Raw genomic sequence first — 14,800 nt, 5'->3', positions numbered from 1 at the left:
GTTCCTTCCTTGTCACAGATGATCAGGCCAATATGATCAGACTAATCTATCTGATACTTGCTGGGGGGGGGGGGGATTGTCTGAGCTCCAAAGAAAATGGAAAATATGAAGCTACAAACAAAACAAATCAACCAGCAGTCAAATAAATGGCTTACAAATCTTTAGCAGGATTGTGTTGGGAAAATACAAATACTTTACAGGACAGTTTTCCAATCACATGTCAACCATGAAAATGCAGCCTCTGACTGTCTTTAGCCTAGACATCAACAGCACAAGGAACAGTTTCCTAAATTGCTGTGACCTGCTTCTGCATTCATTTGGATAAACTGCCTTCTTGCTGTGAAGGCTTAAGAGTGATTGTACCTTTCTTGATATCAGCCACGTTTGGTTTAAGGAAAGAATCTGAGCACTACAGCTAATCTTTCAGAAAAAGAAGAGGTTGCTCAGTAATAGACTAAAACATTTTATCAGTACTCTTTTTAAAAACTTTAAAGAAACCTTGCTGGAAATAGACAGTCTCCTTTGAAAACACAGACATATATCCTGATGGATAAAAATAGATGTCAGAGGGAGTAGAAGAAAGGATAGGTGGGGTGACAGGTAGAGAAATAAAGACAAATAATAAATTGCTGAAGGGTAGCTAACTACTAACAAACAGAAGGGAAACTAAATAAACAAGCAGTGAAAGATTGTTCTGGGGAAAGAAATATCATAAGGGATCTACAAACATAAGAAGCTAAAGGTGAGAAGGGATGCAGGTATGCTTGACAATCTCTTTTTGTTATGAGATTCTAAAAAATACCTTATCAATGCTCCCTACCCTGATTGAGTTGTTAGCAGCTAGGGTTGCCAGCAGCCTGGAGAAAAATATGTCATGCCTCTTTAATATGTGGGGATGGGCCATTGAAGTTTCTCATGACATTATGGTTAAAACAAATCACCTGGTAAATAATTTCCTATGATCCTTTACTAAGGGATGGGTGTAGCTCATTACATCTGCTCAGAACCTTAATTGGATTTATTCAGTGGGTTGACATGCAGGACGGTATTTTGGGCTGGAATAAGATACACAGTTGTTGGGAATAACCAAGGCCACAGCTTTATTACCTCCCCAAAGGAGGGTTGGCACAGCATGGGAGAGGGAGTCTGACCTAGCAGTCAGTGGACTGCACCAAAACCTGAAGAGTCCAGAGGCACCCTGGGGAGCTGCACTATTCCCTTGCAGATATCCTTGCCTACTGGAGACAGCCACTAAGGGAAGTGACCTATGTAGGGGAGCCAATGGGCAGCCACCTCATTTGGCTTTCCCCAGGCCACCTGGCAATGAGCCCCTGACCCCCAGTTAGGTTAGCTGCACTCACTTATATGCCACCCCTTATGGAGGTCCAGAACCCTGCAGAGTCCAATCATCCACCAGACTCCCTACCAACAGGCTCCATCCTATGTGAAACTCACAGCTGTGATGAAATATAAACCATGAAACATTCACCTCAGATACAGCCTCAAGGCTGCTCGTCACATAGGGTGGGAGAGAGGGAAGCTGCTCCGCAGCATGCTGGGTGAAAAGGACAGGACCCACATGTGTGGTGCTTTTATAGGGGCCATGGGTCCTGCCTGCTTCCTACTATGATTTGTGTGCTATGTAAGTGCAGCGCACACCCCACAGGTGCCGCTGGGGTGGTCACTTGTGCTCCCAGCCCACTCTCCACTGCATCAACCACTGCGTCTTCTAATTCTTTACCATGCATTTCCACCTAGGAAAGTGTTCTTAGGATTGCATTATCACAGACCTCTCCCAGGCCTGGGACTGTCAAGAACATCTCATGCACCCCTACACAAAGATTTCTTCTGAGATCCCCTTCATGTTACCCACAGACAACCCAAATGCCACATGAAAACAAATCATATGACTTGCTGGCCCATAGACAGGCTAATAATTTGTTATTTAGATTGTATTTCATTTTCATTCTTTTCATCTCAATTATTTCTCACCCTTCATTCAAGAAATTCAAGGCATTCCCCTACCTTTCACTTTGTTACTTGGTAGTTAAAGCTAAGAGATAATGACTAGCTCAGTGTCTTTCTGCCCTCTCAAGGAGGAGGCCATTGAATGTGTAGGCATACAATTGTGGTACTTTTCATAGTTTCTCAATCCTCCCCACACACACACACATACACACACTCTCCCTGGGGTGTCTACAGTTCTCAGAGTTCTCTCTAACATCCTCAGTGGTGCCATCCAACCGCTGCCTGAGATCTCTGAGCATAAAAATGCTAGGAACTGCCTCTGGTACTTTGCGTATTAAAATAATATGTTTACCATACAGCAAACACCACTGTCACTCTCTCTAGAAGTATCAGAGAAGACCAGAACCACTCAGTATTCATTTCCTATACCTCTGAATATTCCAAATTCTTCAGAGGTTTTCCACATTGGGACTATTATTTTAGTTGGTTTATTTTTCACTATCTGAAGGGATCCTGAAGTGGCTAACGAACACTTTTATCTTCATCTCCCCACAACAGATACTTTGTGAGGTGGGGTGAGAGAGCTTTAACAGAACTGTTCTGTGATAACATCCCTAAGAGAACTGTTACTAGCCAAAAGTCAAGATATAAATGATTATATCTGCAGCACTATATGCAAATATGCATATTACTACTTTGCCTTCCATAGGTAATAGCAAATGTTCCTAAATATAAACTGGAGTTACATAGGTCTGCATATGCAAGGTGCATAGAGCAGCACTGTGCTGACTGGTGATGATATTTAATTTAATTTATTTATTACATTTTATACTCCCCCCTTCCCTCATGGGCTTAGGGTGCTTCTGCATAGAGCACAGTAGTCCCCCTTTCCTTTAGAACCTAAATTGAAAACCGTACTATGGGATTCCTCTGCCAGCACTCTTGTAATTCTAAAGATTAAATGAGAGGATGAGATTCAGGTTTTCAGTCCCCCAATACTACTACACTTTTTGTTCAAATTTTATGCAGTCTTTTCCAGCCTGTGTATTCATAGCAAAATAACCAGTTGTTACTATATGCAGATTATTCATGTAGCTGCTAATTAAACATGTGATGTCATTAAGGTGTTTTTAATGCAATATATCTCTATTTGAAGTTACCGGCTTACATATTATTTCTCTTCTTTATAAATTTTCCAGAGATTTTAAAGAGATTTCATACTCACAGTACCCTCAATACAGCCTCAGTAGCTCACTAGCTTGGCTTCCTATCATGGTTAAATCATGTCATAATGATTAGATCGTGCTTTAATGCAGCATAGAGAGAAGATGTCAATGCCGTTGTCTGCATAGCTTGCATAGCAAAAAATAAATCCGGGAATATATATTAAAGAAATGGGCTAATGGAGTGGGGAAAAGATAGCACTACAGGAGACCAGGGGAGGCCAAACTGTACCTCTCCAGATGTTGATGGGCTGGAGTTCCCATGAGCAGACAGGGATTCATGGAAATTATAATCTATGAGCATCTGGAAAGTGTCAGGAACCAGGCAGAAGATGCCCTGGGCAAGTACTTGCAAAGCCAGTCCTCGAGACCACAGGTTTTGTGAAATCCAAAAGCAAGCTTTATTCAAAAGACTAATACAAAGGCAACTACAGGCAAAGCTCGATGAACAAACTACTTGGCAGACACAAAGGATCAATAGCCCCCCAATGGGTAGTTATACAGGAGACCAAATAGGGGATGGGGGAGGAATGGGGTACAAAGGCGGAAAAGTACACTGGTTTCCAGCAGGGCCATTGGTCCCTGATTTGATCTGTAAATGCTACATTTGTTGAGACTTCACAGGCACAAGCAAGGTTGTTAAGAGCATGGGGAGATAACACATTCTACTGGCAAACACTTTGGTATGCAAAGAGAGGACAGGGACCAATAGGGGATTTATGGTTTTATGGCAACAGGCCAGGAGACTCCCGGGGAACACAGGTGAAACTTGGATCAGGGACTGGTGTTCATGATAGAAAGTCACAGTTTGGTGACCCCTGCAGTAGACACTTGTTTAATGAATTTGTAAGTTGTGGCTTGTCTTATTAATGGGCCATGATTTGATCATGTGCAACTGTCTGCAGCCTGTTTTCACTTGCACTGTTTCATCATCAACCTAATCAATATATTGTGAAATTCTGTAGGACATTTGGGGGGAATGCTTGGGAAACAAGAGAATGCTGACTCCCAGTACTCACAGATTTCTCTGTTCATGGTGATTCCAACAACGGCTCTCCTACAAATGGCAATGGTCTAATGCACTATTTTAAAATTGTTTAAGGTAGTAATGGAGGAGCCCAGATGACTTGAGATATCCTTCTTGTATCTGAGGAGAAAAGGCATTTGAACAAACAAACAACAAATGAATGAATACAGCAATTCTAGAGTCACTTCCAATGATTGCTGTTCTCCAGTGATATTCTATATTTTACCCAATATTTGTCCAAGCAATCCATCACATGCCATTTATTGTTGTTGATAGGTGTGAAGTCGTGTCCGACCCATCGCGACCCCATGGACAATGATCCTCCAGGCCTTCCTATCCTCTACCATTCCCTGGAGTCCGTTTAAGTTCGCAGTGACTCCATCCAGCCACCTCATTCTCTGTCGTCCCCTTCTTCTTTTGTCCTCAATTGCTCCCAGCATTAGGCTCTTCTCCAGGGAGTCCTTCCTTCTCATGAGGTGGCCAAAGTATTTGAGTTTCATCTTCAGGATCTGGCCCTCTAAACTAAAGAGCAGTCCGGGGTGATCTCCTCTAGGACTGATCGATTTGTTTGCCTTGCAATCCAAGGGAAACGCAGGAGTCTTCTCCAGCACCAGAGTTCAAAAGCCTTAATTCCTTGATGCTTGACTTTCCTTATGGTCCAACTTTCATAGCCTATATTGCAACTGGAAAGACCATAGCCTTGACAAGACAAATTTTTGTTGGCAGGGTGATGTCTCTGCTTTTTAGGAGGCTGTCTAGATTTGCCATAACTTTCCTCCCCAGGAGCAAGAGTCTTTTAATTTCTTTGCTGAAGTCCCCATCTGCAGTGATCTTGGAGCCCAGGAAAATAAAATCTGTCACTACATCCATTTATTCCCCAGCTATTTGACAGGAATTGAGAGGGCTGGATGCCATGATCTTAATTTTCTTGATGTTGAGTTTCAAGCCAGCTTTTGCACTCTCCTTCACCCGCATCAACATGCTCTTTAGTTCCTCTTCGCTTTCTGCCATTATAATGGTATCATCTGCATATCTGAGGTTTCTCCCTGCAATCTTAATCCCAATTTGTGACTCATATAACCCCGCCTTTCTCGTGATGTGCTCCGCATAAAAGTTAAATAGGCAAGGTGATAGTGTACAGCTTTGCTGAACACCTTTCTCAATTTTGAACCAATCAGTGATTCCATGCCCGGTTCCCGCTGTTGCTTCTTGACCTGCATATAGGTTTCTCAAGAGACAGATAAGATGCTCTAGCACTCCCATCACTTTAAAAACTTGCCACAATTTGTTGTGCTCCACACAATCAAAGGCTTTAGCATAGTCAATGAAGCAGAAGTAGATGTTTTTCTGGAACTCCCTGGCTTTCTCCATGATCTAGCATATGTTGGCAATTTGATCTCTAGTTCCTTTGCCTCTTCGAAATCCTGCCTGTACTTCTGTAAGTTCTTGGTCCACATATTACTGGAGCCTAGCTTGTATTTATTACTGATTTATTTATTTCTGATGATGATCATAACAGTGACCAGCCATGCAAGTTTGAGAAGAATAGCATTTTCTAGGAAAGTATGTATGGAAGTTTGAACACCAGGGATATGAAAGTCCAACAAAGGAAAGCTACAGACGGTTGGGGAAAATGTGATTTGCACACTACAAATGGGAACAGCAGCTGCATATTAATTGCACTTTAGGCAGCAAAGATTTCCATACCTTTCTTTAGAACTTGACAAAACTTACTTTTCTAACTTTCATAAATACACTGAAAATACTATACTGGTTCAATTAATTTTTGTTCTGTGTTAGTTGATATGATCCATTTAATCTCCGGACTTCCATTTATTTTGTGCTTTCAATTACAGACTAAGGGAGACTTCTGAATTAGGCCATGTTCTTTACATTTTTTAAAAAATGAAACTAAACTCTTAACAGTATGAACTTCAATGTCAAGCTGTGAATCTAAACTTCTTAAAAAGTGGAAACAATTAGGAGACTCCATTTTAGCAGCCTGGAGGTGATTAGGGAGGTAAAAAACAAGTAGAGCAAATAGAAAGGAAATCACCATGATCTCCATTAGGGGCAGATTAAAACCCTTTTACATTAAGCTCTCTGTCTCTTTCTGTCTGCCTTTTGCCATATTAACCATGAGAGACCCAACTGTGTCCAACACTCTCGTTCAAAATCAGCATGTTGCAACCATACCCTATTAGCACCATGAGTTTGCAAAGATGAAGGTACAAAAAAAAATCAAATTACCATGAACCTGAGAAACCCTAAGGGCAGAAAAAAGTGCCAAAGTTTGAGAAGTTAAGTTTTTGGTTGAGGGCAAACCCCTTTAAAATGAACCTTCATTGTAGAAGCCTCAATGAGAGCTACTTCTCATGTTGATTTCCCTGTGCAGCTGTTAGTAATCTGCAGAGGTGACATCATAGCTTCCATGTGTTTCCTAACCCTCAAGTTGAAAACACAAACCCTTGAAAAAGCTGTTCTCAAGCAAAATAATTAAGCTTTAAATTAAGTAAATATATGCAAACGTCTATAATTAACACCTCATTTCAAATAGAATTGAGAATAGTAAATTAATGGTGTGCAGTCTGACCCCATGTGTATTTACTTGAAATTAAGTCTTACGGAATTCTGTAATGCTCACACTCAAAAAAGTATGCATAGGATTACAGCTGTGTGAATTCCTACTGCTACTCCAGTGCCAAAACTATGTCACTCTGATAGTGGGATGCAATATGACATCCTTTTCCAATCTTTTGACTGTGGAGGTACCACTGAGATATTTTTCAGGCTTTGAGGTACTAGGAAGTGATGTCAGCTGGCCACACCTCACTGCCACAGTCCTGGAAAGTGAACAACTAAAGAGGGAACAAAATAACCCAAGCTGTATAAACAAGCGAGGAACCTTAGAGGTTGAGAAGCAGAAGAATATACTAAATATTAAAATACAAATATTTATTCCATTCATGTGCACATCAACATACATCTCACATTATTGCACAAATCCAGAACATGTTGACACATGGATAAACAACCTGATACAAAAAAACAAATACGTTTAACCCCCCCTTGGATCTTCCTCAGTGATTTAATGTTTAAATACACACATGTCATATAGTAATGGAGGCCATAAGGTAGTAAAACATTATAAAGAAAGAGGCTTCCACACATAAAATGTGTCCAAATATCTCTTTTGGAGCCCCACCCCCATTAAAAGATTTATTCTCCAAAATGCCCCCTTATAGTAAGGTAACCATTAGTGCCACTTTTCGCAGGACTCTCCCGCCTTTGGCAACATAGTCCCTCGTTTTGTCAGGTACTTAGAAAGTCCCGCGCACAGCTGCAAAGTGAGCACTCGGTGTGCCTCTGCCTCGCCTGGCAGCGAGCAGGTAGGGCAAGCAAACAAGGCGAGCTGGGAAGAGAGCGGGCAGGGCAAGCAAGCAAACGAGGTGATCCAGGGAAGAGATCGGGTGGGGTAAGTAAACAAACAAGGTGAGACAGAGAACAAGGTGAGCTGGGGAAGGGGCTTTGTCTTCTCAGCCGCCACACTAAAGTTCCTCCTTGGTTGCCTTCTCTTTGGAGCTCGTGGCCTAACCTTCCCAATTTTCTCCCTGGTTCCTTTTGTAACTGTGCCTGCTTATTACTTTGTGTGTGCGTATATGTCCCTTCCCTGGGCTAAAGCTTCCCAATTTTATCCCTGGTGCATTTTGTAAGTGTGCCTGCTTATTATTACTTTGTATATGTGCATGTGTGTATGATATGCTGGGGTTCTCCTCCTGAGATCTACCCTGCCTTATAACTATCCCAAACCCTTTTTACAGTTAATTTCCCCCTCTCTGGGTAATCTCTCCCTTTCAGCACATATTTTTCAAGATAGGGAAGCACACTTCATTTTAATTATGGCATCCTTTAATTGTTTTCAGTAAAAACAATTTTACTTCTATTATTAGTCCTAATGCTGACTACAGGCTTTTTGATTGATATGTCTTGAATTTTAGTCTGCATCAAACTAAATATATAGAAACTAGTAAATAAGCCCGCTGCTGTCGGAAGGCAGCGGGCACTAGCGGAGCTTAGGATTGGTAGGGGCTGGCTGTGCATTGGTGCTGAGCAAGGGTCTGTAATGGAGGGGGGTGTTGGGGCGCCGCGTGAGGCAGAGGCAGGCTCGTCCTGGCCCCCCCCATCGGCGGCGTGGCCTACCGGGGTTCCGAATGGTGATGGAGGTGGCGGTGAGTGGGCTGTCAGCAGGGCTGTTGTGTCAGAGCGTGGCTTGTCAGCATCGCCAGCGGGGGCAGGCTGCAGGGGCAGCGAGGTTCGTCGGTGTAGGTGGAGCACGCGGCATGCACGGCAACGGGAGTCGGCAGCCATGGGGGTGTTGGAGCGAGCGGGGCGGGCAGCAGCGTCGGATCTGCAGGCCGGATCTCAGTGTGGCGTCACAGGGCACGGGGCGCCACGCAGGGCAGGGGGGAGGTCTGGAGGGTGCGGCAGCAGCTGGAGGCGGCGGTTCCAGGGCCGCAGGCGGTGGGGCATCCTGTTGCGGTGGCGAGCAGGCGACCTTCCTCGGGGCTGTCGAGGGAGGTACTGGCGTGTTTGGAGCGGCCGCATGCAAGCATGAAGGGGGGTGGATCAGGAGGCGGCTGGTGTCCAGTGGCCAGGGGCCAAGTGCGAGCGGCGCTCCGCACGGTTCGCACTTGGTCCCTCGCGGCCGGAGTGACAATCGGAGGGCCCAATGGGCAGGAGCTTTGCGCCTGCCGATTGGGCCCTCCGATTGTCAGTCCTTTGGAAGGGTCCTATTGGCACTCTTCCTCATCACAGACAGGGCCCACCACCGGGGCCTTTAGCAGATTATTTAATCTGCTCCGCAGATTAAAGATGCTTATTGCAAGACCAATTTATATGTAAAAGATTTAAAAACAAACTGAAAAAGAGATGGAATGGCAACTTTAGCAAAAACGTTTTATTATCACCATACAGGGTGTCAAATGCTTTCTCCTACAGACTTTCCCTCACTGGCATGCTGGAGGCAAAAATTTACTCTGGGGCGCTCATATCTCCAGTGCTCCTGAGTTAACTACCCCTCTCACCTGGCATTAACCAGAAGGGGATCTGATACCCAAGAGGGGTCTTACAATAGTGCTGTCATGCAGCCAAGCCCAGGGGAAAGGAATGTGCAAGGCTCCTCAGCTGAATAACTGTAGTAACTACAAGGCACAAACTCACTGGAACTAACTACAAGGCACAAACAAAAAGATAGTTCCAGGTAGGGCTAAGCAAAATAAAAAGAAATGGAAGGAAGGTCACTTGTTAGTTAACTTACAATCCTTCAACATCTGGTGCAGCCTCAGAGGAAGGCTTACTGTTGCATAGTGAACCTCTCCCCAGAACTGTATTTACAAGCACCAACCTCCATCATTCACACTGAACTTTCTTTTTTTGTCTGTCTGTCTCTCTGAACTCCAAACAAAGGAACAGCTCCCCTTTTTAGATCCCCCTCCCATGTGAACTGATAGGGCATTGGCCAATCTGGGCACTAGGAGCGGGAGTTCAACCCTGCCAGAAGCAGGACAGTCAACTGAGGGATGTTAACACATCAAAGAGATGGCATGCTTTTTCCTTTGGGTTGTAAACTATACTCTCTACCCAGCAAAGTGTATCTTTCCCATGCTGTGCCAGTCTTTGGGATGCCATCTACCCTGTCAATCACCATAACTGTCACATTATTGCTGCCATCTGCCCCTCATCTCACAAAGCACATTTTAAGCAACGACAGCAATCTACAAAAAAAATCACTTGAGTGAGAAATATGCCAAATAATAAACTATACATAAGTTTTTTTAATGTTTTATATTTGTTAATTGTACTTAATTGTTAATTGTTGAATTTTTAAAAAAAATACAATACTATTTTTATATTCTATGAGAAATTTTGTTGCTCCATATAGATCCCCCCCCCCCCGGTCAACGGTGTCCCTCTTTAGCAATCTTAAAATCTGGTCACCTTACCTTATAGCCTTCTCCGAGCCTGGGTGCATTCTCATGTGTTTTGTAGATTAAATATTTGTATTTTAGTATTTAGTATATTCCTCTGCTGCCCAACCTCTAGATTTCCTAGCACATCACCAGGAGTGACATCACCAAGACACTCCCACCATCATAATCCTGCATAGTAAAGACAGGAAGCCATCTAGATGGAAGATCCAAACACAGAGAGAAATTGTTGTGAACGTGAAGCTCTTAAATAAAAAATATGTTTAAATCTCTCTCTTGGCTACAGTGTTCATGGCCCAACTTGCTTGCCTGCATAGGTCCAGAACAGCCCAGCAAAGCTGCCTAGCCTCTTACTTCTGGCTGCATCATGGCAACAAGCAGTGTGAAGCTGGGGCAATTCTCTCACCTGCTCAACTGCCCATGCCCCACCCATGTGTTCACTCACCTACCCAGGTTTGGAGTGGCCCAGCAAGGCTGCAGAGTCCTACATTTCTGACCGTGGCACAATAGCAAGCAGCATGAGGCTGGGGTAGCCCTCTCACCTACCCACTCACTGGCGCACCTGCTCTTTCACTCATTCACCAGAATTCAATGGTAGACGTCCATGCCCTGAGACATATGTAGATGTGGTAGTTCTGGGCCCTGCCTCAAAACTCAGAGAAGGGAGTAGATACATGGTCAGTCAAAGCCATGAGACAGAGGTAGACATGGTGGGTCAAAGCCCTGACATGGAAGTAAAGGTGATGTTTTGAAAGTTCCAAGACTGCCGCTGACACCCAAACCTCAAATCCAACCTCCATGTATATTTTGCAGATACTAAAAAGCCACAGTTGAAACCCACATTATTAATCAAAATAAATGCTTAAAAGAGAATAAAAACTTGTTGCTGTTAAAGAGGTCAGGAGGAAACAGCCAAAATTAATTTGAGACTTTCATTATTGCTACAAATAATTAACACAGAGGGAAAAAGTGGTTGGGGTTAAAAGTGGTAGAAAAGCGATTCATTTAGTAAACCAGAGTGAATGATAAAATGTAATTATCACAACAGCAAACTTTACTAAGGGGATAACTGTCAGAGTTGTTACAGTAAAAGGTCTCTTCACAATTTTAATTTGACAGACCAAGAGTTCCCTGGAGAAAACCAGGCTTAATAAAACCACAAATATAAGAGTTTTTTTCCAGGCTCCATTCCCTGCTGTTCCCTCATATAAAGTAAATTAAACCAACTTGTTTGCCATACTGACCATGTGTAAAAAAATTAGCTATGGCTTCACTTGAATATTATTTTACTAAATTATTAGATCTAGGGATTTTAGAAAACAACTTATAGCACAAATCACTAAGCAGATTGGAGTCCTTCTATTCTTTGAATACAGCAAGTGTTCTGATTCTAGTTTTAAAAAATTGGATGATTAACAACCAATTAACCCTTTGTATAACCTCACTTGCCCTATCACCTGTATATATAGATTCAAATGTTTGTTAATATTATGACTGTGAACAAATAATATATAAGATTTTTAAAAGTGATAAACTCAATAACATATCCTTATCCTTATCCATGGTTCCTCTATATATTTGTGAAACAGCCTTGGGGTACAACCTTGGGGGTGGAACCTGTCCGGCTGTCCAAGTTGGAATAGGGCCAATCAGGGTGCAGCCAGCAAACCTGGCTGCACCCTGATTGGCCCTGCCCCTGCAGCTCCTGCCCTCTCTTCCTGGACTCTAGCCTCTTTACTCTCAGATGCACCTCAGTGCCTGAATCCAGTAACAGGGAAGGGGAGAGGGCCCTGGGCAAAGGGTCGTGGTGGAGGGGCTGCTAACGAGGTCCTCTGGGCCTGCTAGGCTGGGCCTCCTAACGAGGGCATCCCAGCCTGCTGACTGTCTACTAAGGAGCTCTGTCCCGGGCCTGCTAAGGAGCTGGCCTGCCCCACTTGATCCAGCTGTGACCTGCTCTGGAGTCCAGTGGCCCAAAGTCACCTTAAGCTGCCTGGCTGGGGGCCAGGAGAAGGGACCCTTTCAAGGCCTGTTCTTAGGAACAGGCTTTGAAGCTAGTATACCACATAAAAGGAAACTTGCGATCAAGGATGGCTCACCAGTTAACCAGCATACCCTGCAGTCTGCCCAGCAATCTCCGATGAGACTGGATTGCTTTTTTTATATTGGTGGACTATTCCCTACTCAGGGCCAATTGCATATCTTACTCAGGATTCCACACACTCCCTTCAGGCCTCCCTCCTATGAAGGAAGCTTCTAACAGCCACTGACTGATGCAAATAATGTGTTTCTCTATCACTCTGACTGTGTTGTGCTACTACTCTTCCAAGAGCATTTCAGGGTGGTCTGTGGAGCATAAGTGATGGGGGAGAGCTACCCCCTTCAATGTGATTGCCCTTGCTGCTGGAGGGAAGATGCAGGCAAGCCATGGGTGTCTCTTCTCCTCCCATTCCAAACATTTTAGGCCTACTGCATAGAGCTGTTGTGAAGATGAAAGAGGATACAGGGGTTATTTTGCCTCCTGTTTCATCTGGACAACAACCCTGTATGGTAGGCCTCAAGTGTTTCATTTCCACAACAACCCCTTGCAGGAGGCCTCAAATATTTATTCTGTGCAACAATCCTGTCCACACTCCAAAGCATCCATTTCTGCCTGGAGAGCTGATCTTTATAGTCTGGAGATGAACTGTAATTCCAGGAGCTCTCCAGGCACCACCTGGAGGTTGGCTATCCTGGGTTGGATATATTCCTTGAGGTTTGGAGATGGGGCCTCAGGAAGGAACAATGCCTCAAGTCCACCCTACAAAGCAGCCATTTCCCCCTGCAGAGCTGATCTAACCTAGAGATGAGCAATAATGGTGGATACTGAAGGGCAGCCTACAGGATGAAGTGCAGGCAGGATGAGTGCCTCAGGTGTGTCCAATCTAGGCAATGAGGTGTGCCCAATCTAGGCAATAACTCTTTCCCCACTACTACCATCTGTGTTCAATTTTGGAGAAAGGTGTGCAGCCACTGTCAATCTGTCCCCTGTATCCCCACTCCAGCAATTCGGGCAGCCAACAACCCATGGTCAACAATGTCATCACGAGGATGGCCAAACCACCCCAAACTAGCTGTCATTTCAGGTACAACCTTCCTTAAACAAACCCCCCTAACACTATTTAAAGTTTTTTTACATCAGTAGTAAAGTTGTACATTTTGGAGCTGGTTATACATTTCAAACAATGCAGTGTTGTTTCATGAATCATCTAAAACTGCACTAAATATGTGCTAAATGCATTTCTGCAAGGATAGAGTTTCCTTATTGGGATATAGGGTTTATACTTACCCAGATATGATTACCAAGTAGCAAATCTCCCTATTCCCCACCTTCACTCAATGGGGAAAGGGGTGGGAGAATGGCATCATTTTTTAAAATCAATTTTTAAAAATAAAACAGATAAGAAAAAAAAAGAAAAATACAAGTTATCAAATAAGATGATAAAATGTTAAACAAAGAAAAGAAATGAAAAGGCTTCCAATTTTATCTATAATGATTATAAATCCAGTTTATGTTATGATATAGTATATTAAGGAATTTAAAAGGACTCTTTTCCTGTACTTTCATATTTCCTCCCGCTTAGTCCTCAGTCATAATCCGTCATGATTTTTGTTCATATCATGCAGAAAGTCCATAAAAAGTTTCCAAATACTTGCAAATAATGTAGTTGTCATTTCTTTAACTAAAACAATATGTTTTTGTTTTTTTCAACCATTTTTAGTATATAACAGTCTCTTCACTATAATCGTATATAAAAATAAAGTTCCAAGTTAAGAGAGGTACCCAGGTAGCAAGGAGAAAGCCAAAAATGAAGAACATATTAAAACTAGTTCTGAAGAGTTTAAACACTGGGGCAAGCCATTAATCTTTTTAATAGCCCACAATTAGGGCAGAGATAAAAGGCCTCATGTGTAATGGGAAGAAGCACACAACATAACCGCACAGACAACTACATCTGGGACAGGATGCAAATGGAGATAAATGCATAACTATAAAAAGACAGACTACCTGTTTGTATAGTCATTTTCACAGTATTTTGTTTGATGAATTTAACCTAAACAGGAAATTTAATTCATTTGGAACTGTATAGAATAGGATGCTTATGTTCACCACTTAAATCACAGAACTGACATTAGAATAAAAGCAGCAGATCTTCCCGAAACTCTTCCCAAATCAGGGCTGATTCTGCACTTACTTTGTTTATTCCGTTGTGGATCCTGCTGAATTCAGATTGATTTGAACTTGAGTCTTCCTCTATCCCCCTCCCCCATTGAAACAGAAAAGTGTTCTGCATGTGATTAGGGAAGCTCAGAAGGGGGAGAGCTAAGCACAGCATGAGCCTCTTTTTTTTCTTAAACGGTGTGTGTGTGTGGGGGGGGAGAGAATTGGAGACAACAGAAGAGGGGGAATAAATCCAAGAGGCAAATCTCTGCCAAGAGAAATTAGAGCTTCTACTTTAAGGGAAACTTTGCAGCCTGGGGACAAAGAAGCCTTTGAATTGATGCCTTGGGGCCTGGGCAATCAGGAATTTTCTACAGCCTTGGAGGCTCCAGGCAGC

At 43.2% G+C, this 14,800-nt stretch overlaps 1 long non-coding RNA gene across 2 annotated transcripts in view; it reads right to left on the bottom strand.

The window, feature by feature from the left end:
- LOC143840678 (uncharacterized) overlaps positions 1–14,800 on the bottom strand; it is a 67,902-nt gene that overhangs the window by 31,720 nt on the left and 21,382 nt on the right. The window contains exon 1 of one of the 2 annotated variants that reach the window (XR_013232308.1): positions 821–845. The exons of the other annotated variant lie outside the window; for it this stretch is intronic. This is a non-coding gene — a long non-coding RNA (uncharacterized LOC143840678). Of the gene's footprint in view, positions 1–820; positions 846–14,800 lie in introns of those variants that run through there. 2 annotated transcript variants of the gene reach the window in all.

The sequence above is a fragment of the Paroedura picta genome, chromosome 6 (genome assembly GCF_049243985.1).
Source record: "Paroedura picta isolate Pp20150507F chromosome 6, Ppicta_v3.0, whole genome shotgun sequence".
In the NCBI taxonomy this organism is placed as follows: domain Eukaryota; kingdom Metazoa; phylum Chordata; class Lepidosauria; order Squamata; family Gekkonidae; genus Paroedura; species Paroedura picta.
The sequence above is the reverse complement of the archived record's forward strand: the minus strand, read 5'-3'. Positions and strand labels throughout refer to the sequence as shown.